This window comes from Rattus rattus, chromosome 8, assembly GCF_011064425.1.
Source record: "Rattus rattus isolate New Zealand chromosome 8, Rrattus_CSIRO_v1, whole genome shotgun sequence".
Classification (NCBI taxonomy): Eukaryota; Metazoa; Chordata; class Mammalia; order Rodentia; family Muridae; genus Rattus; species Rattus rattus.
The window spans coordinates 49,174,706-49,201,695 of NC_046161.1; positions in this window are offsets into that span (position 1 = coordinate 49,174,706).

Below are 26,990 nucleotides of genomic sequence, written 5' to 3' on the forward strand. Positions count from 1 at the left end.
CTACCCTTAGTAATGTGAGCATCTCCTAAACTTTAGGACCTAAAGTCTTTAGGATCCAAAGGATTTGTCTCCTAATTTCATCGCATAGAGATTACATTTGAATGTGGTTTTCAGACAATACAAACATTGAAATGGTAGAAGAGATACATTACTGAAAAGGAAAGGCAACAGTGTAGCAGAACATTCCTGTGCTCTAGCCCACTGGTGACTGAAGAAGGAAGGTCCTTAATTTTGAGGCTCACTTGAGCTATAAATTAGATTCCTGCTTGGACTACTTAGCACTATCCGGTCTCAAACAACAAACACACCAAAGAACAAAAAGAAAAATCTTGTCTCTGAACTTGGCCTTTCCTTGGATTTCAAATGTTTACAGTCCAATTTCTTGTTTGTCACGAGGTAGTGACCCTTAGGGTCCTTTTCAGGTGAGAAGGGTTTTAGTAATTTTGAAGCCTCTCATAACTGTGTTATTGAGATAAACTCACGCTTCTGACTTAGATTTATGTTAGGACAGAAACCCAAGGCCATTTGTAGCAATGTATGACTGCCAGGGAGACCATTATATAGGACAATCCAGCTATGAAGACAAGTATCAGGACAGGATGCTCGACTAAAGACTCCCACAGATAAATCCTTTGTTTGAATAGCAACGAAACATCTAAAAGTGGAAATGAGGAACGTTTGAGGAGCCTTTCTGCTGTGGATGGATGTTTGTAGGTCATTAACTGAAGAGGGTGCAGAAACAAGGGATAAATGGCTTGCTAATTCGGGGTTGAATGGAGAATGGGACATTCTTGGAAATTTAAGAATCGTTCCTAATGGGACTTGTGTGTTTTCAATTCATTAGGCCAGTATGCTTAAATCCAGAGATGATGACGGCACTCAGAACAAAATTACAGAAATAAATTTAGTAAGGAGGGTCAGAAGAGGCAGAAATTGAGATAAGGTCAACGTTCCAGCCCAATGTCTCTATATCCTAACTCACCGGCAATCTTAACCAAGGGGTAGTGTTCTAACTAGAAGCTAAAAGTAGTCCTTGGGAGGGTGGTTAGACCCTAGAAGCTGCAGGTAGGTCATCTTCGAAGACAGTGATGCTTGGGACAGAACATTGGATGTTCATAAAGGAGAAACAAGGGTGACTGGAGGGTCGGTGAGCATATATTCCAATGATAAGTGCACATACATTTACACCTATTGTTCTAGAATTAGTAGTGCCCCTTTCCACTCACTGAAGTTTACAGGTTTGAGCGCTTATCACATGATCGTCTTCCACTGGCCTAAGGACCCAGGTTTTTGAATGGGTATAGACTTACAGTCCGTTTTCTGCAAGCAGGCATCTGCCTAGCCAAGAGGTGAACATCGACCGGGCCCTGGTCTAGGCCCCGCCTCTGCCCTGCCTCACTAGCCCCGCCCTGCTCCCTCTGCCTCCCTTCTCTGTCCTTCCTTGAGGGCTTTGACTAGAGAGCTTCCACGTTGTTCTAGTGCCATCTGCAGGACATATCGGGGAATCGCCTGTCCTGCCACAAGCCGTGGTTTTGGCTGACCTTGAGAAGGGGTCAAGTTCAGGTTTTGGAGTGAACTGAAACCTGCGATGAAGACCCAGCTGAAGCCAAGAAAGCCAAGCTCTTTTTACCCACTTGTATTCATGTTTTACAATTTTCCAGAAGGGAAAAGAAGTATATTTAATGCACGGGGTTTTGATGCCCCTGCTGCAGCTTACAAGCAGCTAGCTGCCTCCAATTTGCCTCTCCATCCTTCACAAAGATATTAGAAGTGGAAGAAAGCCAGCAGGAAAGCAGAGTGGGCTACTAAGTTCTCTCTCTCTCTCTCTCTCTCTCTCTCTCTCTCTCTCTCCCTCCCTCATTCTTCCTCCCTCCCTCCCTCCCTCTCTCCTTCTCTCTTTCTCTCTGCTGGAATTTGAACGCGGGAGATTTGGTGAAACTGCTCTGATTTGAGCGATATTTCAAAATTACAAAAGCCCCACAAAGATCTATTATTGACCCATGTGAGGCTGAGTTCTGAATAAAGACAATGTCCTTCCTTTGATATGGGATTATTAATATAGAAAAACTCCTAGGTCATTAAATGAATTCACTCTGTGATAATTGCTGATAAAATTTGTCAGAACAGGTCTCAGGGGCCTTGAGGTTCTTGGGTGGTGCAGACAAGAGACTGCTGGGCTGGCCATTTCTCAGGATATTCTTTACAAAATGACTGGATTTTCATATCCATAGGGGGCTTCCTTACTTAGATTTATCCTGCCTGGAAACCTGTCTCCCAAACTGCTTTTGGATTTTTGCCTTGATATTAACTGTTACGTTGTGGGAGTCATTTCACCTTAGTAAGAATCATCTCAAATTCCCCTTTCTTCCAAGTTAGGTTTCTAGGAGAGAATGGGAGGGGAGAAGGTGACAAGGATCTTGAAATCTTACTTGCCTTTCCAATTCCATGGCATGGTGTGAATTTCAGTCTAAATGCCCACGTAGGGCCCCTTAAGATAGATATGGTTTTTTGCCTGCACTAATTCACAGGACAGAGCTCTGGGGGGCGGGCAGGGATGGTGGCCTGGAGGTAACAGGAAAAGGTTTGCCTTAGGTAAACGCTGTATATTCACGTGCTGCCTGCTTGGAGCAATAGGGATCCACACCAGTCACCTCTGTGGGTGCGACTCTGCCATCAAGAACTTCTCCATCACAGGGAGCTTTAGTGGTATTTTGGGTAGGTTTGATCAATTGCTATTTTCCTAGACTCTGGGTCTTCAAACGAGACATTTTTAGTTGTATACTCAGAAACTATAGGTGTATTCCAGAAGCCCAGAACCCAATAGATTCCCTGCTAGCTTCCCCAGAGTTCCTGAGGGCAGGACCTGAGGCAGCAGAGTAGCCCAGCCTGGGCACCCTTAACATGCACACCATTCTCAGTCCATGCCCTAAGCACCTTACTCAATTCTCTCGGTAGACAAGTCATTGCACCAAGTGCTTTCCTTCCTGAAAACTGAACAAACCAAGGTCCCTTTCCTAACGGACAGGCTGAAACTGACCAGCCTCCTGCTTCTAATGGAGGGTGCTCTCCCCGGTGTACTTGCCTTTAGCCAGAGGTGACTCTTCTGAGTGCCACTGGATGGTGACAAGGCTCATCTGAGGATTGTTTTCCCTGCACCAAACACAAAGTTTAATTTAAACGATACCCAGAAGTTGAGCTGGGTTCAGTGGGTAAAAGCACTCAGACAAACATGAGACCCTGAGTTCAGATCCCAGCAACCACAGGAGGAAAGCCAGGCATTGCAACAATCGCCACACTAATGCTGGCATAGACAGACATAGCACTGGGGTATCAGGGAAGCATACAGAACACGGTGAAGCACGACACACAATGGCATCCTCTGACCTCCAAACACACACTTGCAGGCTCTTACATATACCCTTGCACAGGTGTACCACATGCATGTGCTCACACCTAAATCATGCGCAGACTGCACACGTATATCACATGTATGCACACATGCATACAAATCATGCCCAGAAAGAACTGATGCTTTCGTTCTGACAGCATGGAATTGAGCTGGGGAGAGCTGTAGCTAGCTGGAACTTCCATAGTCACACGCTGCCACGCAGCCAGCAGGCAGAGAAGGCTACACACATGTGGTACCAAACAATGCATGGCACCTTAGTCTGTGGGCAAGCACACAAATGCATTAAGGGGAAATCTAGAAATAGGCGATTGTACTCCTAGCTGCCCTGTAGGGTTTTGCATCATTTTGTTCAAGTTTAACTTATGTAACCTTTTTGGTCACCGTTTTAACTTACTTATTTTGTGTGAGGAGGTGAGTGTGCAGGACAGGGCATGTGTGTAGAGGTCAGAGGACAGTGTGTGTGGAGATCAGAGGACATTGTGTGTAGAGGTCAGAGGTCAGTGTGTGGAGGTCAGAAGGCAGTGTGTGTGGAGGTCAGAAGACAATGTACAGGAGGAGGGGCCAGTTCTTTCATTCTGCCCTGTTGTCTTTTCATTCTGCCCCAGACATTCGGTTTTACCAAGTGAAGGCTCGGGAGGCAGACTGCGAAGAAAGCCTGCTAGCTCAGAGAGGCAGAGAAAGCTCCCAGCTTGCCCTCCTACTCCACCGATGTCCCAGAAGGAAAAAGCTCTTTCTCCTTCTCCAAGCTCTCTCAAATCCCCTTCAGCTAAGAAACCTTCCTTTCTGTTTACTTTTGTTCACTTCCTGTCCGTTGGTTGCTTGTTCTGCCTCTCGACCTAGGGTTGACTTCATTTAGCTCTTGGATTAAAGGTGTGTGCTAGTGAACCACACCACAAGGTTTTTTTTTCCAGTAAGTAACACAATCTTGGGGTTCACAGTGTGATCAAATATCCTGCAACATACCACATAGGTCCTGAGGATTGAACTCAGGTCATCAGGCTTGCCAGAGGTTACCTTTACCCATGGAGACATCTTGCTGGTCTCATATTTTATTGAATTTTGGTTTTAGTTTGAATGATTTAGGAGGAAGAGGCAGTTAGTTTCAGAGTCTTAGGCCTCTGACAATCTTAGTTAGGACATAGACTCGGTTAAAACTACAATCTTGGGCAAGATTGCTCTAGACACAGCATGGACACCTTTCTAGCAGCCTTCAGTAGGAGGACACAGAGGACCCTCTCAGGAGAGGACCCTGGCTATCTGTTGGGAGGGAGTGATTCATGTCTGCTCTCACACCTCCTTACATTTTTTTTCACTTAAACTTCCCCATGAGACAAGTGTCTGTATTGCATCCACTATCACAGCCCTGCAGCTTGGAGGTATGCAAGGTGCAAACCAGGAGCCATTTGCAGCAAGTGCACAGGCTTGTGTCACTCGTGCAAATGTAACTTCATGTGGTATTTTTTTTATATATTTTTTATTTATTTATTATATATATGAATACACTGTCGCTGTCTTCAGACACACCAGAAGAGGGCATCAGATCTCATTACAGATGGTTGTGAGCCACCATGTGGTTGCTGGGATTTGAACTCAGGACCTTGGGAAGAGTAGTCGGTGCTCTTAACCACTGAGCCATCTCTCCAGCCCCTGCAAATGTAACTTCAAACAGTTGGGCCACTTCTCCTCTGCCTAGAGTCTCTAGTGGAGCTGTGGGTGTCATAAGCTGGAAGCGGAGTCCCATTTTCCCTATCTAAAGAGAGCGCAGGCTCAGATGCAGGATTGCAGAACATCTGCCCTGCTCAACCCTTGTCAAGGCTCCTGGAGCCCAGGGATTGATTGGCTATGAATCATTTTTCCAGGGCCTGCACACTGCCTCTGCAGGTGTGGAAGGTCACATACACCCTCATCTCAGTTGCTGCATTTTGAACTGAGCTACATTAGCAGTAGCATTGGGCATGTGAAAGAGGAAACGTAAAAATAAACCCATTACTTGTCAGCTTTGAGTCTGTGGCCAACAGGTTTGGGGTGCGGAGGGGGTTGAGCATTCTAGTGGAGACCCCTGGCTAACCTTAAGGATCCAGCGTGTCCCGAATATTTCCCAAATGACTTGGTGCTTATCCACCATTCTAATTTAGTTGGGCATCCTGTATTGTGCTCAATCTGTCAGCCTTCATGTTTGGGCTTGCTTCATTCCCATACTGCTTTGCTGCCGTGCTTAACCTCTGCTACATTACCCTGGGTTCTCTCAGCACAGAGAGCAATGGGGTAGGACCTAGCCTGGAGGAATCTGCTGTTTGGTGCAGGAGGCAAGAATGCGAGCAGAGATTTCCAAAAGTATGCAAACGGTTCCTGAGAACTGGGGAACCTTGTTGAAACAGGGATAGCATCAGAAGTCAGTAGAGATCACAGAATAAGAGTAGCAAGTCCAGAAGCAAGTCCCAAGTCTGGAGAATCTATTTTGGGTGGAGATAAAAAACAAACAAACAAACAAAAACAAAAACAAAAAACCCCAAGAAGAGAGCAAGATAGGTCAATCAGCAAAGTGCTTGCTGCCCAACACAGGGGCCTGAGTCAGACCCCACAGAGCATACATAAAAGCCTGCTGGAGTGGCACATGCTTGTAATTGGCATACTCCTAGGCTCCCTGGCCATAGACTTGCCTAATTGGTGAGCTCCTGGCCACTGAGAGACTCAAAGTCCAAGATGGACTGCACCTGAGGAGCAACATACACAAGGTTGATCTCTGGCATCCACTACACACACAAACACATATGTACATGTACTCACACACGCCATGCAGATTCCCTCAAGAGATCCTTGAGAGGAGGAGAATTATTCAGTATGTTCTACTTAAGTGATTTTTTTTAATTGCCTAGAAAGAAATCAAGTTAGAATCATCATTGCCTTAAGCTGCAAACCTCAAATTAAGGGGTTTAGCTGACACAGAACTATAAAAACACTACCAATCAACACAGGGGGAAAACAAGTATTTATGTGATCTTAGGGATGCTAAGAGAATTTTTAAGCTAAATACTCAAAACAGGCATTATAAAGAAAGTGAAACTATTGCCAGCTTAGTTTTTCTCATTATCTCTCCTGCCTTTTTTTTTTTTTTTCTGGTGTTTTGGAAACTTATGGAAGTTTTGACTTTTATGTAATGAAATATATCAGTGTGGCTAGTCTATGAAAATACTTATCAACCAATGGGAAAGATGGGTATATTAATGAAAACTGATCAAGAAAAGGAACAAACAATTCAGCAAAGAAGAAATTCACACACATACACTCACACACACTCACGCACACACATATACTCACACATTCACATACACACAAACTCACAAATACTCACATGCACACATATACTCACACATTCACATACACACACACTCACTCACACATACATGAGGCAATGAGGTTCAGTGGGTAGAAGCATTTGTTACTTAAGTGTGAGTACTTGAGTTCAAATCCCCAGGGCCAAGGAAAAGCCAGACATGTAATCTAAGTGTCAGCAACCCCAGAGCCCAGGGAAGATTGTGGGCAGAGAGCAAATGCCAGGGAACTCACAGGCCAGGGAGTCTGGCTTATGTGACAGCAAACAACATGCAGGTTCTGTCTCAAAGTAGAAGGTGAGGATGGACATTGAAGATTGTCCTCTGATCTCATCATGCACACACATACACACACACACACACACACACACACACACACACACACACACACACACAGTACATATAGCATTCAATTTCGCTAGTAATAAAAAAGAAAAAGTATCTTAGGTTTTCCATTGCTGAGAAGAGACACCATGACCAACGCAACTCTTTTTTTTTTTTTTTTTTTTGTTCTTTTTTTCGAGCTGGGGACCAAACCCAGGGCCTTGTGCTTTCTAGGCAAGCGCTCTACCACTGAGCTAAATCCCCAACCCCGACCAATGCAACTCTTATAAGGACATTTAATTGGCGCTGGCTTAGAGGTTCAGAGTTTTAGTCCATCATCATCAAGACAGGAAGCATGGCAGCATCCAGGCAGGCATGGCACTAAAGAAGGAGCTGAGAGTTTTACTTCTTGTTCCATAAGGCAACCAGAAGGCTGGATCACACTGACAAGACTTAGGCATATCTATGAGACCTCAGAGCCCTGACTCCACAGTGACACACTTCCTCTAAGAAGGCTACACTTCCTCCAACAAGGCCACAACTCATAATAGTGCCACTCCCTGAGCCAAGCATATTCAAACGGGTGAATCTATGGGGGCCAAACCTATTCAACCCACTCCGAAAAGCAAGTCTGATGTTTAAGAGGGCTTGGGCAAAAGAACTCTCATCTCTTGTTATACAAAGGTAAACAGTAACAACCTGTACTGGTTACATAGTCGATTATATGAACTCTACCTAGTAGCTAACAGTTGTTATATAGCAGAGAAGACCTAAGTAGAGGACATTTGTTACAGTATAGTTAACAATAGTCTAAACAACAAAACAATGTATCCAATCACAAATAAGGTAACCATTGAGTGCATTGCGCATTCAGGTCACAAATCCCTGTCCTGCTCTAAGAGCCCCAGCTTAAAGTGTGGCTGTTTGGAGCCACAGTGCTCAGAGCATGCCCAGTTTCCTAGATCCCCCTAATCTGTACTAGATAAAAACAGTACATACACCTTTTAGAGGTAAGTATTTTGGGGGCTGGTGAGACGGTTCAGCAGTTAAGAACATCGGCTGCTCTTCCAGAGCTCCTGAGTTCAACTCCCAGCAACCACATGATGGCTCACAACTATCTATAAAGGAGTCTGATGCCCTCTTCTGACATGACTCCTACATTAAAAAAAACACTAATAAATTTTAAAAAATAAGTCTTTTTCTTTAAAAATAAAATACAAATCTTTCTTTTCTGGAGGATATAAGTCAGAGAGCTAGATGCAATAGCTTATCAGAGAGTAATTTTATAAAAATAGTTACTGTCTAGTGGCTCAAGAACATTTTATTCTTATAAGAGGGTTAGAAAAATCAGGAGTCTGGGCTGGAGGGATGGCTTACATATTAGAGTACTTTCTGTTGCACAGGCACAGGCATGGTGGCTCGCAACCGTCTGCAACCCCAGTCGCAACCCTTCTGGCTTTTGCAGGCACTGCACACACATGATGTACATGTACTTCAAAAGTATTTACTTACCTGAGGTCTTCCTGAAAGTGTCCAAATATATTCAAACCTAAATTGGAGGTCCTTACAGATTTCTATGGATGTGTCTTGACTCTTTGGTCTGGGGGGTGATCTAAGAGAGTACCCAAGTCCCAAGGACTAACCTGCAGTTGAATAGTACAGCCAGCATCTACTAAGGCCACATTAGACAAGCTACCTACTATTCCAAAGTCTCTACTTTACCATCCATCAAATGGGTGTGATCACCAAATTCTCTTTTAAGTGATTTATTTTATGTGTATGTATTTTGTCAGGCACACAAGAAGGCATCCGATCCCATGGGACTACAGCTATAGATGGTTGTGAGAAACCATGTAGGTACTGGAACTCAGGACCTCTGGAAGAACAGCCAGCTCTCTTAACCTCTGACCATTTCTCCAGCCCCTGCCTCATTTCTTAGGGCAGAAAGGGGAAATCCCCACAAGGCAATAAATATCACAGTGTCATCACAGAGCAGGCTAAGTTTGTTCCAGGCCTCCCGTTCTCCAGCAGTAAACCCACTCCTTTTTTTGAAGTCAGCAGTGGCAGCGCATTCCCAATAGGCTAGCATTCAAGTTGTATCTTCTTGCTCCGTAGTTTTTGTCTGGCCCGGGGCATGTGATTAAGACCCACTGACTGTTCTGGGTGTTGAGGAAGAGCTTGGACAAACACCAAGTCTCTGACTACCTAAATGCTGTGGCCAGTGTTACCTGAGCCCTACTTCCTCCTGTGCAAAGAATGAGGCCAGACCAGTTCCTCCCAAGCTTTCCTCAGGGGCTCTCAAGAGAGGAATGCTGCTTCCATTTGGAAGAGAGGCTGGTCCATTGATGTCAGGTCAAATCTAGGCAGCTCGGCAGAGGTTGTGAGGCATCTTCTCATTATTCAGGGAAGAACAAGATATTAGCCCATGCCCATTCAGAGGTAAAAGGCTGCTAGTGTGGGGCACTAAAGGTTGTGGTTGGCCATCCCCAGCTCTGGCTAGCATCCTCAATAAAGGCAATCTCAGAAGGCACCAGATCTACCCTTCAGCCTCCACAGCGACTGCACACAAACTAACTTACAGATTCCTGCAATTTTATCTCATTTCATTGGCCAACAACTTGGAGTTTGTAGGTTTGCCTGAAGAATACTGCCATGACCATTCACGGATGGGATGGTGGGAGAAGCCAGATTAGGCAATTACGTGAAAACTGCTCAGGTTGGCAAAGAGACCTGGGGAGGCTCCTGTCCCAGGTCTGATGGTGGTGGTGGACATTCTGAAAAGAACTGGCCACAGAGAGGCGTCAGAAGAGTTTCATGGTTGCTTGTCCCTTCACTGTGGAAGGCCTTAGCAGCAGTCCTAATCGGAAGGACAGGAATCATACATCCACAGACAGGCTACACTGAGGAGGCTGAGTTCTGCTCACTAAGACAGTGTGCTGGCATTCGTGGGATAGTAAGAGTATCTGGTCTCTGTTAGAACTGTAGAGGAGAGGCTGACCCACGGAGTCCATTGGTATATTAGTATTCTGTCAAATCATTATAAGCTATAACTTCCTATAAGGAGGGAACCTATAAGGAGGTGCCAGAAAGCTCACTGAAACTGCCACAGGGCATTGTCCCTGGATCAGTTTCTATCTGAACACAGAAAGGAGTGGACGCAAGGGAACTGGCACTTAAAAGTCATGAAGAGAAATGCTGGCTCTCATATGTCAGCTGCATAAAGGACAGGGTATAGGTACTCATTTGCCTTCTAGCTTCTTGCCCTTGTTCTTGTTGGCAAGTTCATCTATCCTGCGCTGAGCCATTCCTTCCTGGTTTTAGAACTTACCTCTTTATGATTCCAATGACTACTGAGGACCAGCTGAGACATCCAACCTCGTGGACTGAACAGCTACTGTATTCTTGGCCTTTCTGTCAGGGCACAGCACTGTTGGACTAGCCAGTACACAGCCTGCAAGCCATTCTAATAAGTCCCCTCTTGATGTGTGTGTGTGTGTGTGTGTGTGTGTGTGTGTGTGTGTGTGTGTGTGTGTGTGTATTGTTGGGGTCTAAAAATCTAAAACAACCCAGGCACAAGAGTCCAGCAAAGCAAAATCTTTACTTGAACTAGGCAGAAAAGATTGACCAGTCATGGGCAACAGCACAGACTCGGGAGCTGACTGCATCTCAAACGTTCATCTTAGTATTTAAGTAGCTAACAAAAATGTACTCAAGCCCCTACTGGTTGGTCAGGCCATAGAACAAAGTTGGGAGCTGAACTGAGTCACGAGTTTACAGAGTTTGTAAGTTCGAAGTCCACAGACATCTGTGCATGTTATACTCACAAATTTTCACCAATCAGAATAATTTGTTCTTTTGTGGTTAGGAACAACCATTATGTTTTGGGGAACAAAACAAGAATAAGGAGGAAACTGAATAGACATCTGGAAAGGTCCCCTAGAGTCTGGGAACTTGAATTTCATCTTAAGATCAAAATGGAGTCTGAAAACAAAAATGGCATTATTTAGGATAAGTCTCATTTGTTTGATCCCAACAATAGATGATATACATACACACACATATATATATATATTATATTATATGAGTTTATGTGTATATAAATTCTACCAGTCTGGTCCTCTAAGGCAGTTTCAACCTTCCTAATGCTGTGACCTTTTGATACATTTCCTCATTCTATGTGACCCTCACCCATAAAACTATTTTGCTACTACTTGATAACCGTAATTTTGCTACCGTTGTAAATCATAACATAAATAACTGATATGCAGGATATTTAATATGCAACCCCCAAGGGGGTCATGACCCACAGGTTGAGAACTACTGTTCTAGAGAATCCTGACTAAAACATAGAGGGTGCAAATAAGGTTCATCTTGTGTTCTGATAGGATGGCTGCACAGAGAACCATGCTAGAAAGGAGTCTAAGGAAGACCAGGGTTACTGGTGCACTATTCTGTGATTGATTAGCCATGCCTACCATGGACATAGGCTTGGAGCTAAAGGTATGCACCAAACATCTGCCGGCTCTGGAGAGAATGCCTGTCCCCACTTCTCCAGCATTGCAGACGTGCGCCACCTTGCCTAGCTTTCTTTGTGGATGCAGGGGACCCAAACTCAGGTATTCATGTTTGTGTGGTGAGCGCTTTACCAGCAGAGCCGCCTCCTTCCCAAACGAGGGAGCAAATTTTGTTTGTGTCTTCTAGGTGCCAGAAATGTCACTGAACTCGCAACAGGAGTGTTCCTGGCTCAGGATCTGTGCACAGCGTTTCTTGGAAGGGCTGTGTATTTGTTTGCTTGGTGCCGGGAACTGAACGAGTTAAGCATGTACTCTGCCACCAAGCAAGAGCTGCAGCCCCAGGAGGGTTCTTTACATCGGAGCTTCAAGGAGGAAAAAAGTTATTACAGATGATGTTTTCAGCTTTACTGAAAATTCTAAAGTAGCTTATAATTTCTGGCAGAGATCTTTGAAAGTGAATATTTTTTTTCCTCTTTACTAATAGAGAACTGGATTTATGTCATTACCTGGTTCGTGATAGAGTCTCATTATTGGTGCGTATAGGCGCATTTTAATATGTTCTATGGTGATTTGAATGAGAATGGCCACCGTAGGCTCACACGCTTGAATGTTTCCCAAAAGTCCAATATGTTAAAGATCTGTTCCCTCATCCTTGGTGCTTTTGGGGGACACAGGACTTTAAGGTGGAGAAGATGGGGGAGGGTGGTGGAAGGAAGTTTAGTCAGTGCAGTTATGTCCTTGAAGGAGATATGGGGATGGACCCTACTCTCTCCTCCCTGTCTCTTTTGCTTCCTGACTATCATGAGGTTTCCTGACTGAAACCTACAGAACTGTGAGGCAGGATGAACTTCCTGTTTTGTTTTGTTTTTGTTTTTGTTTTTTTTAAGGTAATCATCCTGGGTATTTTGATATAATTTGAAAATCTGAGATAGGAAGACGACTCAGTCAGGACCTGCCAGACTGGCATTAGGGCCTGAATTTGGATACTCAGAACATGTGTAAAAAGCCATGCATGGCGTGACCTCAGCCTTGAGGTGGGGTGAGGGCAAAGACAGACAGATCCCCTCAAGCTCAGTGGTCAGACAGCCTAGACAAACTGATGAGTGTCAGGTCCCACGAGAGACCCTGTCTCCAAAAAGAAAGGTAAAGAATGATATAGAAAGATACCCACCCTGGCCCCGGGCTTCCACATGCAAGTGCGTATACAGTCATCCCTCCCCCAACATGCACACAGATACATGACACTGGAAAGCTGACCGTTATACCGTTATGACCGTTTTCATGTGTGCAGTTCAATCATATAAAATAGACTAAAAGTGCCAGGCAAACAGTTTCCAGAATGGTCGTCATCATGCAAAACCAGAACTACCTACAAGAGCCCTCTTCCCTGACCTGCCAGACGCTCTGTTTTTCTGTGTTTGACTAAACATCTCAGATAAGGTGAATCATACAGGATGTGGCTTTTTGTGAGGATACTTAGTGTGGTTTCCTCAAGGTCTGTCCCTGTTGTAGCATGTGTCACAATCTTCTTCCCTTTTATGGACGTATTAACATCCCATTGTGTGAACCGATACCTTTGTCTATTCATCCATCGAGGGAACCCAGGTTGCTTCCAACTTTCAGGTGTTTTGATTAAGCCTTCTGTATCAAGAGGAATTATAAGCACTAATGTGGAACTACAGGGTGCTCTGCTGTGTGGGTTGGGCAAGCCAAGCTCCCTCCTCTAGTTCCTCATGATACAGTTTTGGTTTTATTTGTTTTGTCTCTGTATAACCCTACACTATATCCATGCATCCCCTCTCCCCAGCCGTTTCCTGGGCTTTATGAAGGATGATGCCCTTTTCTTCCGTGGGGAGTTTGCCTTTTTTACTTACTGTCATTGCTAAGGTCTACGTTTCTCGCTATACCGGTTCTTTGTCATTGCTGTGTGACACCTCAGAGTGAGCAGAGCCCAAGGCTGCTCACGCTAATGTTTGGGTATGAGCCGGTGTGGCCACTTTGGAAAGTAGCTTGTCACTACTTCAAGAAGTCAATATTCCTGTATCTTGTGCCCTGGTGATATTTCCCTTAATGGAAAAGTTCCTGCCTGTGTAAAACCAAAGACGTGTTTGCAGAATGCCCCCAGCAGCTCTGCTGGCTGTAGTCAGAACCACCAAGCAAGAGCAACTGACTGGGTGGTCATTCATCAGAAAGGGTTTCACCCCACTACCTTTCCTTCAATCACGTGATGCCAGCAGTATTCCTGTAATTATCGTGAGGGCAGGAGTCTTGTAGCGATTGATACTTTGGTGATAGTCCTGCTCAGCTATGGGACAGTTGCTACAGACCCAAACAAGAACAGGGAGGATGAGGGTCCCCTGGGCTCACTGAGCAAGTGGCCAGGTCCCAGGGAGGGGCAACAAAGAGAGAAATTTGAACCTATAGGAAATAGACACACAACAAGTCAGTCTTCACAAATACCTCAGTCACTCAGGTGAATCCAAGTGGCAATTGTCACCTCAAAATGCTGTTAAGTTTATCAGGGGTAACCATTTACCAAGCACCCGGCATACATGACAGTGTGCTGGGTAAGAGTCACACAGCTAGAGAATGGCTGATTCAGAAACTGGTCTACCAGTAAAAGCAGGCAACGTCTGAGGGCTTAGGTTAGCTCTCTCCCAGTAAGTCTTTCTCTACATGCTCTAAACATAGCAAACCCCCATTCTTCATACCTTGAACCAAACCAACAGCTCTTCCTTTTCAGAGACAATTTTAAGGGCAGCCTCTAGGGCAATGCTCCAAGCCAAAAGAACTCTCCTCTACATCAGTTTCCGCAGGCAGGCCCTGGTGTGTCCATGTATGGAAAGATTCCCCAAGGTGGCCTTCAGGCCTACGGCATTGTCCTCAGATATGGGTCAGAGGCAGCACAGCACGGCCTGTCCACAACCACTGCAGGAGTCCACTTGGCTTTTTAACTGGTTATCCGTTGTTTTTAAAGACACCCTAGGCAGCAGGCCATATGACTCCATCCAACTGCTAACGTGGACAGCTCCTCCTGGTCTCAGAGCAGGAGCTTGCCGTCTGTACACACAGCCCCCCGAGCCATGTCCCAGGCTGTCTCCTGGTTAAACAGATGTCATCCTCTGCTTCCCTCTCACAGATGGCTGGAGCTGCCAGCAGTCCCTGAAGATGTGCAGCCTGGGCCTGTCTTAATTTCATCACCCAAGAGGTGCCTGTAGGAAAAGAGGCAAGGCTGGGCCAACTCCATGCGACTCCAATTCCTTTTCTTGGTTCAGTGACCCCCTTCAGTGTGTGTGTGTGTGTGTGTGTGTGTGTGTGTGTGTGTGTGTGTGTGTGTGTCCCATGGAACAGCCACTGCTGGCTACAGGCTGAGTATTAGCTCACAGTCTGCCGGCAAAAGACGTTCACAAGGAAGCCATGTGCTACCTCGTCTTAGGCAATGGCATCATGCGGCTTATGTTTTATGTTTTTCAGAGATCATTAGGGTTTTGTTGTTGTTGTCCATCTCAATCTAATCTAATTTCAACGGATTATATAGATAGAATTCTTCCGAACTCACAGACACCTACTTTAGACGTAGTTGAAAACACGCACCCTAATTTTGCACAGCTGACTCTGGATTCTATAATGACCAAGGGCATAGGATCTGGGCTCAGATCCAGGCTCGGCGAACACAGGCTGTAAAATAACACAACTTACAGCCTTAGTTTCTCAGTGTGTGGCAGGGATTATTAGCTGAGGCAGGTGTGGAGAACCAGTGCACTCCTGGTTCAGAAGGCCCCAGGCGGAATACTATCATCCTGACGACACATACGCTAGTGACAAGGAAGTACTTAGAGCTGTAGCTGAACATCTGTGTGTTCGAGTTTGGAGGAGTGTACTTCTGCATGCTCTCATCTTAGCTCATAGCCCTTATACTACTGAGGCTCTTAAACTCAGTACTCAGTTTGCGTTACAGCACGGCTGTCAAAAATGATAAATGAATTGGACATAACACCCTGCTTTTTAAAATCATTTCATTCATTTACATTTCAAATGATATGCCCCGTCCGGGTTACCCTCCACAAACCTCCGATCCCATCCCCCCTCTTCCCCTTCCCCATTGTCTCTATGAGGGTGCTCCTCCACCCACTCACCCATTCCCACCTGACCCCTCTAGCATCCCCCCTATACTGGGGCATCAAGCTTCTACAGGACCAAGGGCCCCTTTCCACTGACACCAGATAAAGGCCATTCTCTGCTACATATGCGGCTGGAGCCATGGGTCCCTCCATGTATACTCTTGATTTCTATTTATTAGTTTCAGCAGCAAACATGTGTCTGGGTCAAGAACAGCATGCTTCAAGGGCTGGGAACGTGGTTCATTGGGTAAGTACTTGCTATGCTAGCATAAGGGCCTGAGTACAGATCTCAGTTAAGAGATGAGCATTTTACTGGATGGTGGTGATACCCGCTGTTAATCCCAGAACTTGAGGGGCAGGTGGGGGTTGGGGATTTAGCTCAGTGGGGGTTGGGATTTAGCTCAGTGGTAGAGCACTTGCCTAGCAAGTGCAAGGCCCTGGGTTCGGTCCCCAGCTCCGAAAAAAAAGAAAAGAAAAAAAAAAAAAAAAAAAAAAGGCAGGTGGCTCTCTGAGTTCAAGGTCAACTTGCTTTATAGAGCAAGTTCTAGGTCAGCCAGAGCTTCACAGAGAGACCCTGTCTCCAAAAACAAACAAACTCACAAAAAAGGAAAACAAAAAACGAGGGGGAGAGGGTAATTACAAACAGAACAACCAGAAAAGAAAAATCTGTGTCACCAGAGCTTCAAAGCAAAGTGATACCATCACCAATCATCAAGATGCACAAACGGGAGAGAGCAACTTTGAATCAGGTCACAAAGAAAGATAAGGAACTGCTAGGCAAGATAGCATGCTTTTGAAAGTTCCCTTTGGCTCTGCAGCTTGATCAGGGACACAGGAGGCCAAGATGGCTGCCACCTGAACTAACTCGGTGCCTTGAGCAGGGCCACAGAGGGAGTCTGTCACCTGAATTGGTTCAGTGACTTGATCAGGGTTGTGGAAGGAGCCTGCCACCCCAATCCAGGTCTCTGTCCCATGTCTTCCCTGAAGTCTGGTCTTCATTAACTAATCCAAGATACAAAGTAACAATTACTGAGGTTCCTCAGTAGGGGCTGGAAAGAGTCTGTGGACTGAGTTTGATGTTCAGAACCCATGTACAAAAGCTGAGTGTGGATGCAAGATGGCTCAGCAGGTAAAGAAAGGCATTTGCCACCAGACCCGACCACCTGAGTGTGATCCCTGCATCTCACATGGTACAAGGAGAGAACCAGCTCCTGACTTTCACATGAGTGACCTGGCTTGCACCCCCCCATACACAAACACAAACAAACAAATATTTTTAAAAATTTCAAAACCAGGTATAGCAGTTTGAATGAAAATATCCCCCATAGACTCATAGGGAGTGGCATTTCTGGAGGTGTGGGCTTTGAGGTTTTAGATTCTTAAGCCAGGCTGTCAGTCTTCCTGCTGCCTGCTGGTCCAGATGTAGAACTCTCGACTACCTTTCCCGCACCACGTCTGCCTGCAGGCTGCCATACTTCCTGCCATGATGATAATGGACTAAGCCTCTGAACTGTAAGCCAGCCCCAATTAAATGGTTTCCTTTATAAGAGTTCCCAAGGTCGTGGTGTCTCTTCACAGCAATGGAAACCCTAACTAAGGCTTTGGTGGGAGGCTAGAACTGGGGTAGTAGAAACAGGTTGATTCCTAGGGCTAACTAGGCTACCCAGTGAACTCCAGGCCAGTGAGATGAGACCTGGTCAAGAAAACCGAAGAAGACATCTCCTCAGGAACAACACTGGAGGTTGCCCTACAGCTTAAAAACACACACACACACACACACTCACACTCACACACACACACACACACACACACTCACAATCGCCCTAGAAGGGAAGGGGGAGGGAATGGGGAAGGGAGGTGGGAGGGAAGTAAGGAGGAGGGGGAAAGAGAGAGAGGGGGAGGGGAGGGAGGAGAGAGAGAGAGAGAGAGAGAGAGAGAGAGAGAGAGAGAGAGAGAGAGAATATGGAAACACAACTGATTTGAAAGGGCAATAGCCATGGTTCCTGGGTCCTTGGGCTCTCTGTTGAGGAAACAGTAAGGACGTCCAGTGTCAGCTTTACTCTCAGCCTCAGCCTTGCTCCTTGACCCCAGTCACAGATTCTGGAGTTAGACTGCCTAGGCGCCAAGCCCAGTTACAGCTGGGTGAATGCAGGCTGTTCCCCTGGCCTCTCTGTGCCTCAATGTACTCACATGTAAAGTTGGAACAACAGTAACAGCTCTTCTGAAGCATTACTGGGAGTATTAATGAGCCATTTCATATTAAGAGCTTCTGGTAGTGGGTAGCCCTGTCTCTCTGTGCTACAGTCACTACAGTCACCATGGTTACAGCATCCCGATTGCTCTGCCCTTTGACTTTTCCTCTGACTTTGTGATGTAGTCAAGTCCTTCTCAGTTATTCCTTGTGTAGCTTGAATTTTATAGTTGGTTAGTTCCAGGATACAGTAAAACTTCAAGCCCCAAAGTAAGGTGTCCCGTGAATGGATCAGACTCTCCCATTCAGTCATTTGGCCTCTGTGCCTGTATAGGCCACTCCCTTTGCCGACAGCCCTGCCCCCACTCTCCCCTGGCTTGTCTCCTGGCCACTGTCTCTCTTTCTTCATCCCTTAGTTCATGTTGCCTAGGACTTCACTGCAGCTTTTACCACCCTGCCTGAAGGCCAAGGCGGGGGAGAGGGGCATTCCAGAACCCCAGCTGTCCTTTGTTTGGCACTGCGGACAGGTGGTCTAGTTTCCTGTTACCTCCAAAACACTCAACCTTGGGACACTGGCTGTGGCTTTTATCTTCCGTCTCTATATCCTCTTAGATGTCTCTATGTCTTCTCCCATTCTCCTTCCTCTCCTCTGTCCTGGAGGCAGGCCTACTCGTCTAGCCTTCCTGGAACACCTAACCAGAAGAAAGATAACATAGAATATAATTATCAAAACCAGTTACTCGGTGAAAGTGCACATGGTAATGACTGTGGGGATTTGCTGTGACCTCACAGTTAAGACCTTGTCATTCCACAGTCACCTTTACCCAACATCACAGTTACGAAAGCATCCTGAGACTCTACAGATGCCCATATTAAATGCTTGCACCTGCCCTTAAAAAACAATGTCTGTATTAATACTTTACATTTTAACAATTTTTCGTTGTTAATTATCTAACCTAGGTTGGCGTGACAGAATTGATGACTATCTATCTATCTATCTATCTATCTATCTATCTATCTATCTATCGATGGTAAATGTAATATTTTTAAAAATTATACTCTGTGTTAGGAAGGTATGCTGACCTTGCCCTGGTTAGTTTTTTTGGTCAACTTGACACAAGCTAGACATATCTGGGAAAAGAGAACTTCAGTTGAGAAAACACCTCCATCATATTAGCCTGTAAGCTTTTGCCTCTGTGTTCCTGCCCTGAATACCTTCCTTAGCTTCCCTCAGTGATTGATTATAAACTGTTACTGGACATAAACCCTCTCCTCCCCAAGTTGCTTTTGATCATGGTGTTTCTCACAGCATCAGAAAGCAAATTAAAACAGCCATTCATGGAAGATGTATCCTAAGCAATTTTAGAAAGCTTGGACTATTCGCTTTTAAATTTCTAAGTTCATCTTTAGTCTCTGTCATTAGCTGAAACGAACAGTTCCATTTCCTGTGTGACCCCTCCTCTTTGGATATGAGATCCGGTGCTCTTAAACGGGATATGTTCTATCAAGTGTATATGTGTTTGGTGTCAACTTTGTATGCATGTGGCATGCCGTGTCAGGATTAGCACCAACTTCTCTGGACTAATGGAACATGCTGTTTGAACTGGTAGAAGGTCTGTATTCCAAGCTTCTATTCTCTCCTCCCACAAAGATCAATATATACACACGCTCTTAAGTCAAAAGGCAAGGCGGTCCACAGCCTGAAAGTTTTATTGCCAGATGAAACACTAAGGTTTTGTGCTACCATTCAACTCTAAGTGGAATGTTCCCTTCGTCACCCACCATACTTCAGCGTGTAAGCACAGCAGTCTGTGGTCAGCTTCCTATGTCATCACATGAAAACGTCTCCAACTGCACCCATGAGCCAGCCTGGATGGGTCTTTTACTACGTCCCCTAGCACACCACGTGTTTGTGGAGGGTGCGTTAGCATGACTTTCTCTGTGAAGGGACCACGTGCCCACTTACATTCTGCTGCCAGCACCTTAGTCTTTGCCTATCATTTCTGCTGTGTTATCAGACAATCTTCCCACATGGAACCCAGCTACACCAGCTGACGAGGTCGTGTACTTTGATGACTGACAATGGCCGACTATTTACTATGTTCTAAGTGTCTGTTTTTGATTTCCATTCACATCCCATCACAAGCTGGTGGCAGCATGCAGAGCTACCGAGCTCTGCACATCACACTCTGAATGATACTGCCCTACCCGGTTCCCATCTTTCCAGCTCCAGCATGCAGGCACCATGCCTCTCCTCTGTTCTCTCTTGGTCCCTGCTCTCTTCCTCATGTCACCCACATAACCACACCTTCATACTTTGTTATCTTTTCTTTACTTCTTTTTGAAGCAATGCCTCACTATATAGCCTTGGCTGGCCTATACTCTGCTTTCCAAGTGTTGGGATTAAATGTATGTATCATCATATCTGGCTGTAAGGTATACACATACATGTGCATGTGTGTGAGAACCAGAGGTTGGCTTCAGGTGTCCTGTGACCTTTTACATGACCATCACCACCATCATCACCACCATCACCACCACTATCATCATCATTGTCATCATCATTTTGAGACACCTTCTCTTACTGAATCTGAAACTTGACAATTTGGCTAGACTGGCTGGCTAGCAAGGCCGTGGTGATCCTCCTGTCTCCAGTGCTGGGATTACACGTGCACACTATTACACTCAGCTTTTCATGTGGGGTCTGGGGATCCAAACTCAGGTCCTCGTGTTAGTATAGCAGACCCTTTACCTGTCTAGCTAGCTATTTCTCCAACTCTTCATAACCGTCGCCTTGGGTTTTTAATAAAGATCTTCCTTGGATTATTCTAAGGTTGGTGTCTTTGTTCTCTTTGAAAATGTCTTTGGTAAAACGTCCCAGTGTAACAACTCAGTCATTAAAGAGAAGACAGAGGATGCGTGGTGACTGGATAAATAACCAGTTATCTGTTTTGAAGGAGGTCAAATGAAGAAAGAGCTGGCCAATCTAGGGACTCCCAAGATGTCCTGTTCATTCTGAATCTGGAGTCCTTGGCAGAGACATTACTACCTTGTATAATGCTGTTGTGTACATTGGAATAAGGCACAGGCTTTGGAAGGACACAACTCCTCCAAGTTGTAGGATTTGAAGTATGGACCCCTTTGCCCCTCAATCCAGACACTCCTTGCTGAAACAATGCATACAGTCTTAGATGGTGATGTGTTACGTGTGATTCTCTGAGGCAGCCTTCTGCCACTCAGAATTTGTGGGAATATGTTATTCTTGTTTGCAGGGCGATCTTTCCCCACACATTTTCTCTTTGGCTTCCTGAGTGGAAGAGGAGAGTCCTTATCACCATGCTGAGTAAGTAGTTTGAAGGGCCACTGAAGTTCTGGGAGCAAATGCTTCTGTTCTGAATATAATTGTGTCATCTCGGGGAGGCCTGTAAGACCCCACGCTGCCTATTTGTGACTGAGAGCAGCTCTCGAGAGCAGAGTCAGGGAGAGCAGGCACTGAACCAATTCTTCCTGACTGGAGCTCTGCATCACTCCCACGATGGTGTGCTGATCTCAGGAGTGGGCTAGAGAGCTGGGGGAGGAGTTCAGGAGAGTGGCGTGAGGAAACCAAACAACTGTCAGTGCCTTGTGATTCAGACCTTCCAGTTGTAGAGGGAGTGATTTGGGTTGACACGAATTCCCAGAATGCCTGACACACCCACAAGCAAGCGGGCTCCAACCCATCCCAGGGACCTTCTGTTAACCAGCTGAGGGCTGTGTGTCTTCTCTCAGCACCATGTCCTGCTCTACAACAGCAAGTCCCCCCCCACTCCCCCCCAGAACATCAGAGGGAGTTCCTGTGGAAAATGGTCAGGGGGCTTGTGTGAGATTAACCCCTTAATTCTCAATGGGGAGGGTTATTTCAGGAGAAATGGTATCCTGTCTTTGCCAGAAGCTCGACACACCTTAGCTTCTTCTCTTATTTCTTAAATTGCTCAAGCAGATGGGTCAGCTGTTGGCTTGGTGGTAATGACAGGAATATTTACTCTGTAAGCCTGGGAGGACACAGGAAGGTATATCAGGAAACAGGGCAAGGCAATACCCTGGGGCCTGCAAAGAAACACCTTTTCCTGCAGCTGCTGGAGTCAGTAGTAGAAAGGAAGACTCTCATCGTTTGGGAAACTAGAGAGTGCCAGGACCACTGCCCTTCTGGTTTAAGACTAAGACACTGAAACTCAAAGAAATGTATTACTGCTGAAGATTATGCAGGAAATGATAACGTCAGGGTTAGAATCCAGGTCGGGTGGCTGATAGTCCAGTGTGACTTTTGGTATACTCTGTGCCATACAACATAGATGTCTCTCCATTCATTCATTTGTTCATTCATTCATTCACTCATTCACTCTGTATTTGTTGAACACCATTAGTTGGTTCTATGATATGAGCCTGTAGATCTAGAGCCATCAATGAGATAGACATGAAGTTTAAGTGCCATAAGACACATTCATTGAGAAATTATCCAATTAACAATGGCAAATAGGGCTCCTTGCAAGAATCCGGGGATGCCAAGGATACTAATGTGTATACCTTTACCCTGGTCCTGGGAGAGGTGATTGCAATAAGTATCCTGGTTATTTATTTATTTATTTATTTATTTATTTATTTTTGGTCATGGCAATACAAGCTAGTTAACGAGAATTGGGAAATTGCCTCCATAAGATTGCCTGGAGATGGGGTTGGGGATTTAGCTCAGTGGTAGAGCGCTTGTCTAGCATGCGCAAGGCCCTGAGTTCGGTCCCCAGCTCCGGAAAAAAAAAAAAGAAAAAGAAAAAAAGAAAAAAACAAACAAAGATTGCCTGGAGACACATCTGTAGAACGTTTTCTTGAGTCCTGATAGATGTTGGATGAGCCAGCTTACTGGGGTTGGAGTCTAGGTTGTATAAGAATACAGGCTGACCCAGCGTATAGTGGCATACTCATGCCCTTAACCCTGGCATTCAGGAGGCAGAGGAAGGTGGATCTCTGTGAAATCAAAGACAGTCAGGTGTGTGTAGCGAGTAGAAAAGCCAGTACTAGCTACATGTAGGACCTGTCTGGAAAAATAAAATGACAACAAAGCAGAGAGGTGGGGATGGGCATGGGCAAGAGAGAGCAGGCTGAGCAAGCCATAGGAAACAAGGCAGGAAGCATGAACACTGTCCTTCCATGGCCTTGACTTTAGTTCCTGCCTCCAGGTTCCTGCCTTGAGTTCCTGCCCTGGCTTCTCCTGATAGACTATAGCCTGTCAGCAAAAACAAAACAAAACAAAACAACAACAACCTCCCCTTTCTTCCTCAGATGCATTCAGTCATGGTATTTACCACATCACTAGAAACTTATCTAGATCTTAGGAGCTGTCCCAAGACAGTCATGTGATACTCAAGCTTAGCCGTGGACAGCAAATGGAGGATAGTGTGGTGAAAGGGGATGAGAAGTGAGTTTGGTTCAGAGAGACAGGATCACAAAGATGGTCTTGAGAAATACAATGGGTTTGGAAGACAGAAGGAGTCCGTAGGGCTGGGGACTAGCTCCATTCCAACTCCTTCACTAAGGGGTTTAACTCCAGTTGAACCTATTTCCTGGCTACATAAAAGAGAACTGTTGGAAAAATCCATTCTTTCTTCTAGTTTTCTTTTTAAAAATGCTTATTTTGTTGTTGTTGTTGTTATTGTTCCTCCTCCTCCTCCTCCTCCTCCTCCTCCTCCTCCTCCTCCTCCTCCTCCTCCTCCTCCTCCTCTTCCCTATTATTTTGAGACAGGAACTCACTATTTAGCCCTGCTGGCCTGGGACTCAGTATGTAGGCCACACTGTCCCCAAATGCATAGACACCTGCCTGCTTCTGCCTCCCATTAGACTCATTTACCACCATGCCTGGCTTCTTCTGTTTTTGGAGACATGCTGTCTTAACTGCCAGCAAGATCCAGGACTCCAACTGCCTCTGTCTTCCCAGAGCTGGGCTTGTAGGAGTCTGCCACTGTACCTGGCTTGTTTGCTTGTTTTTGCTTTGTTTTGTTTTGTTTCTTGAGACACGGTTTCTCTGCGTAATCTTGGTTGTTCTAGACTAAATTTGTAGACCAGGCTGGCCTCAGCTCATATATATCTGCCTGCCTCTGCCTCCCAAGTGCTGGAACTAAAGGTATGTGCTACCTACCACACATGGATTCTGGTATCAAACCCAGGTCTGCGTGCTTTATTCTCCCAACTCCTCCCATCCCTGTCTTCTGAATGTTTTGTGTGGAACAGCTCAGAAGTCAAAATAGAAACAGTGTAATCTGTTCTAGCCAACACCTGAGACCTGAGATAGGCCCCTGCCCTCCCTCCCTTTCTTAGGGTATTTATTACAAACTGAAATATTTTCTATCTCTTTGGTGTGTGTGTGTGTGTGTGTGTGTGTGTGTGTGTGTGTGTGTGTGTGTGTGTGTGTGTGTGTGTGTGTGTGTGTGTGTGTGTGTGTGTGTGTGTGTGTGTGTGTGTGTGTGTGTATCTTTCAACCCCAGGAGTGTTTTGCTCAAGGACCCAAACACCATTACTTTGAAATGTACTCACCAGGACAGACAGGGAAGAGCGGATGCTAACTCTGACAGTGACCAGCTCCTGGACGTGGCTGGCACAATCTCACCTCTGCAGCCCTCAGCAAGCTCTTAGAACCAGTTCACTCCCTTGATCCCCCTATCAACGTGCGGATCACCAGTGCACATGCTGGAATGGGGCTCGCCTTTTCCCGTTGTCAGAAGTTACTGAATGCAATCTGTTTTCCTCACTTTAACTACTGTCTGGCTCTATTTAATCACTGTCAGAACCTTCCCCAGATACAATGTTTATTTGAAGAACGGTTGGCAGCCGTGGGTGATGGCAAACATCTATAACGGGTTTATTTGCTCTTTTTCTCTCTCTTTTTTTTCTCTTCGTGACTTGTCTCTTTCCAGGAAGGACACGGTACAGAAAGAGTAACACAATAAGGCCCAAAGGGAAGCCAACTGTCCTGAGAAGGAGTATGTTGGTTAGGGAACACGCTGAGAACAAAAACCCAAAATAGAGTGCTGACACTCGAGAGCTTCTTTCTCTCTTACACAGTAGGTGGGAAGTGAGTCCAGCAGGAGAGGGGCAGCTGTGATCATCCTCTGCCACCATGGAAGTGATATCATCTCTTCTAGGTGTATCCCCTTGTCCACATCTTAGCTATTGGGCCCCACTGACTTGCGAGGGATATTGAAAAAGACAGTCTTTGGTTAGGTGTTCACATACCCAGAGAAAACTGAATATAAAAAGGGGAAATAGCTAGGCAGTGGTGCTCATATCTTTAACCCCAGCACTCAGGAGGCAGGAGGCAGAGGCAGAGAGATCCATGATCTCTATGAGTGTGAGGTCAACGTGGTCTACAGAGGGAGTTCCAGGACAATTATGGCTACACAGAGAAACTCTGTCTCAAAAAACCAACCAACCAACCAACCCACCAACCCCTCAAAAAGGAAATCGGCATCGTGAATATCCAAAACAGAATGGAAGCACCCCGGAGTAAGAGTCAGAGATTTGACTGCCAATATTTGCAGCCTTCCAGCAGGGGGTATGTCAGCCATGTACGACACAAGCATAATGTGCCAGAGAAGGGGGGAGGGGGAGGGGGAGGGAGAGGGAGAGACAGAGACAGAGACAGAAGTTAGCTCTTATAGTTCAGGTTTCTCTTGCATGGCTGGGACGATCCTGCGGCATTATAGAGTGTTCCCAGGTTTATCAGCGAGACCAAACTCCGGTTACCTTTCTTCCTGCTTTCTGAGATCCAACCCCAATATAAAACACCTGTACCTGGAATCCTTGTTCAGTGTCTTACTTCTGGGGTAGTGCTAAGACCAAACCTGGGATCCTTCGAAATCCAGAGGGAAACTAACCCACATAACTGCTGCATTTAGAAAGTAGGAGAGAAGCCAGCTCTTCAACCGAGACAGGGCTTCTCCTTGCCCCTCTCCATTCCTCCCCAACAAGTGCAACTAAGTGCCTGCTTCCCCTCTGCCGGGTCACTGTGGTACTTCTGTTTGCTCTGCTCTCACACCTATGGGCCCCTTGACCCTTCCGACCCTTTGAGCTAGGAAACTCCCTCACACATTCTTAGAACTAAGCATGTCTGGATGGTGGAAAATATGAACTCTGTCCAAGACCTCTTGACACACAAAGAAACCAAGTACTGCAGAGTGTGACTGGCCACATGTTCCCGGGAGAGTAGCTCAGGAAGCCGGCTCGGTGCCATGCTGGTTTTCTGCCATGAGCGGATTTTGTTTTACCCTCTGAGTGGAGCTCCAAGCTTTTAGCTGGAGCATGTTTGTAATTGGTGAAGAAGCCTCCGCCCGGAGTGGGCTACGTCGTCTGCCCTTGGCCATGAGGTCTGAAGGACTGTGCTGGTCACTATTTAATTTTTCATATCTTGTAAGATGAGACCTAAATGTAACCAGGGAAATAATCTATTGATTTCAGGCTATTCAGAATCCTATAATGCATTCATTGATTATGGAAGACTGCAAACAGACTCAAGCTCTTGTTTCCATGAATTTCTCCTGGAAATCACACCCCTTGATAACTCGAATTTGATCCCAGAGGAGGAAGCCCCCAAGCCAAACTGAAAGCATCAAGGCCCTTACTCAGCATGGTTTGGGGAGAAGGATTTTTTTTTTTTTCTAAAACAGGGTAAAATTTGTGAAGCATCAGTGAATCAGCTGTTTGTCTAGGAGCTTGAAGTTCAGGTGTTTGTAATTCAACCTGAGTCCCTTCTATTTCAAGTGTCCTTTTGTGATTAGAAAACAGATCAACCAAACCAGGAGCTGGGGAAGTAGCCCAGAGAGTCAAGTGCTCACAGTGTAAACATGAGTTCCCATATTCTGTCCCCAGCAGTCACATAACAAAGATGCGTGTAGTGCTACAGGCCTATAACCCCAGAGCGGGGGGAGGAGGATGCAGGGAAGATCTCCCAGGTTTGCTGACCACCCAGTCCAGCTCAATCTCCAAGCTTCAGGCTCAGTGAGAGACCCAAAATGCAAACAAATGAACAAACAAAAATAAAAAAAGTTGGGGCTGAGAGGTAGTACAGCGACAGCG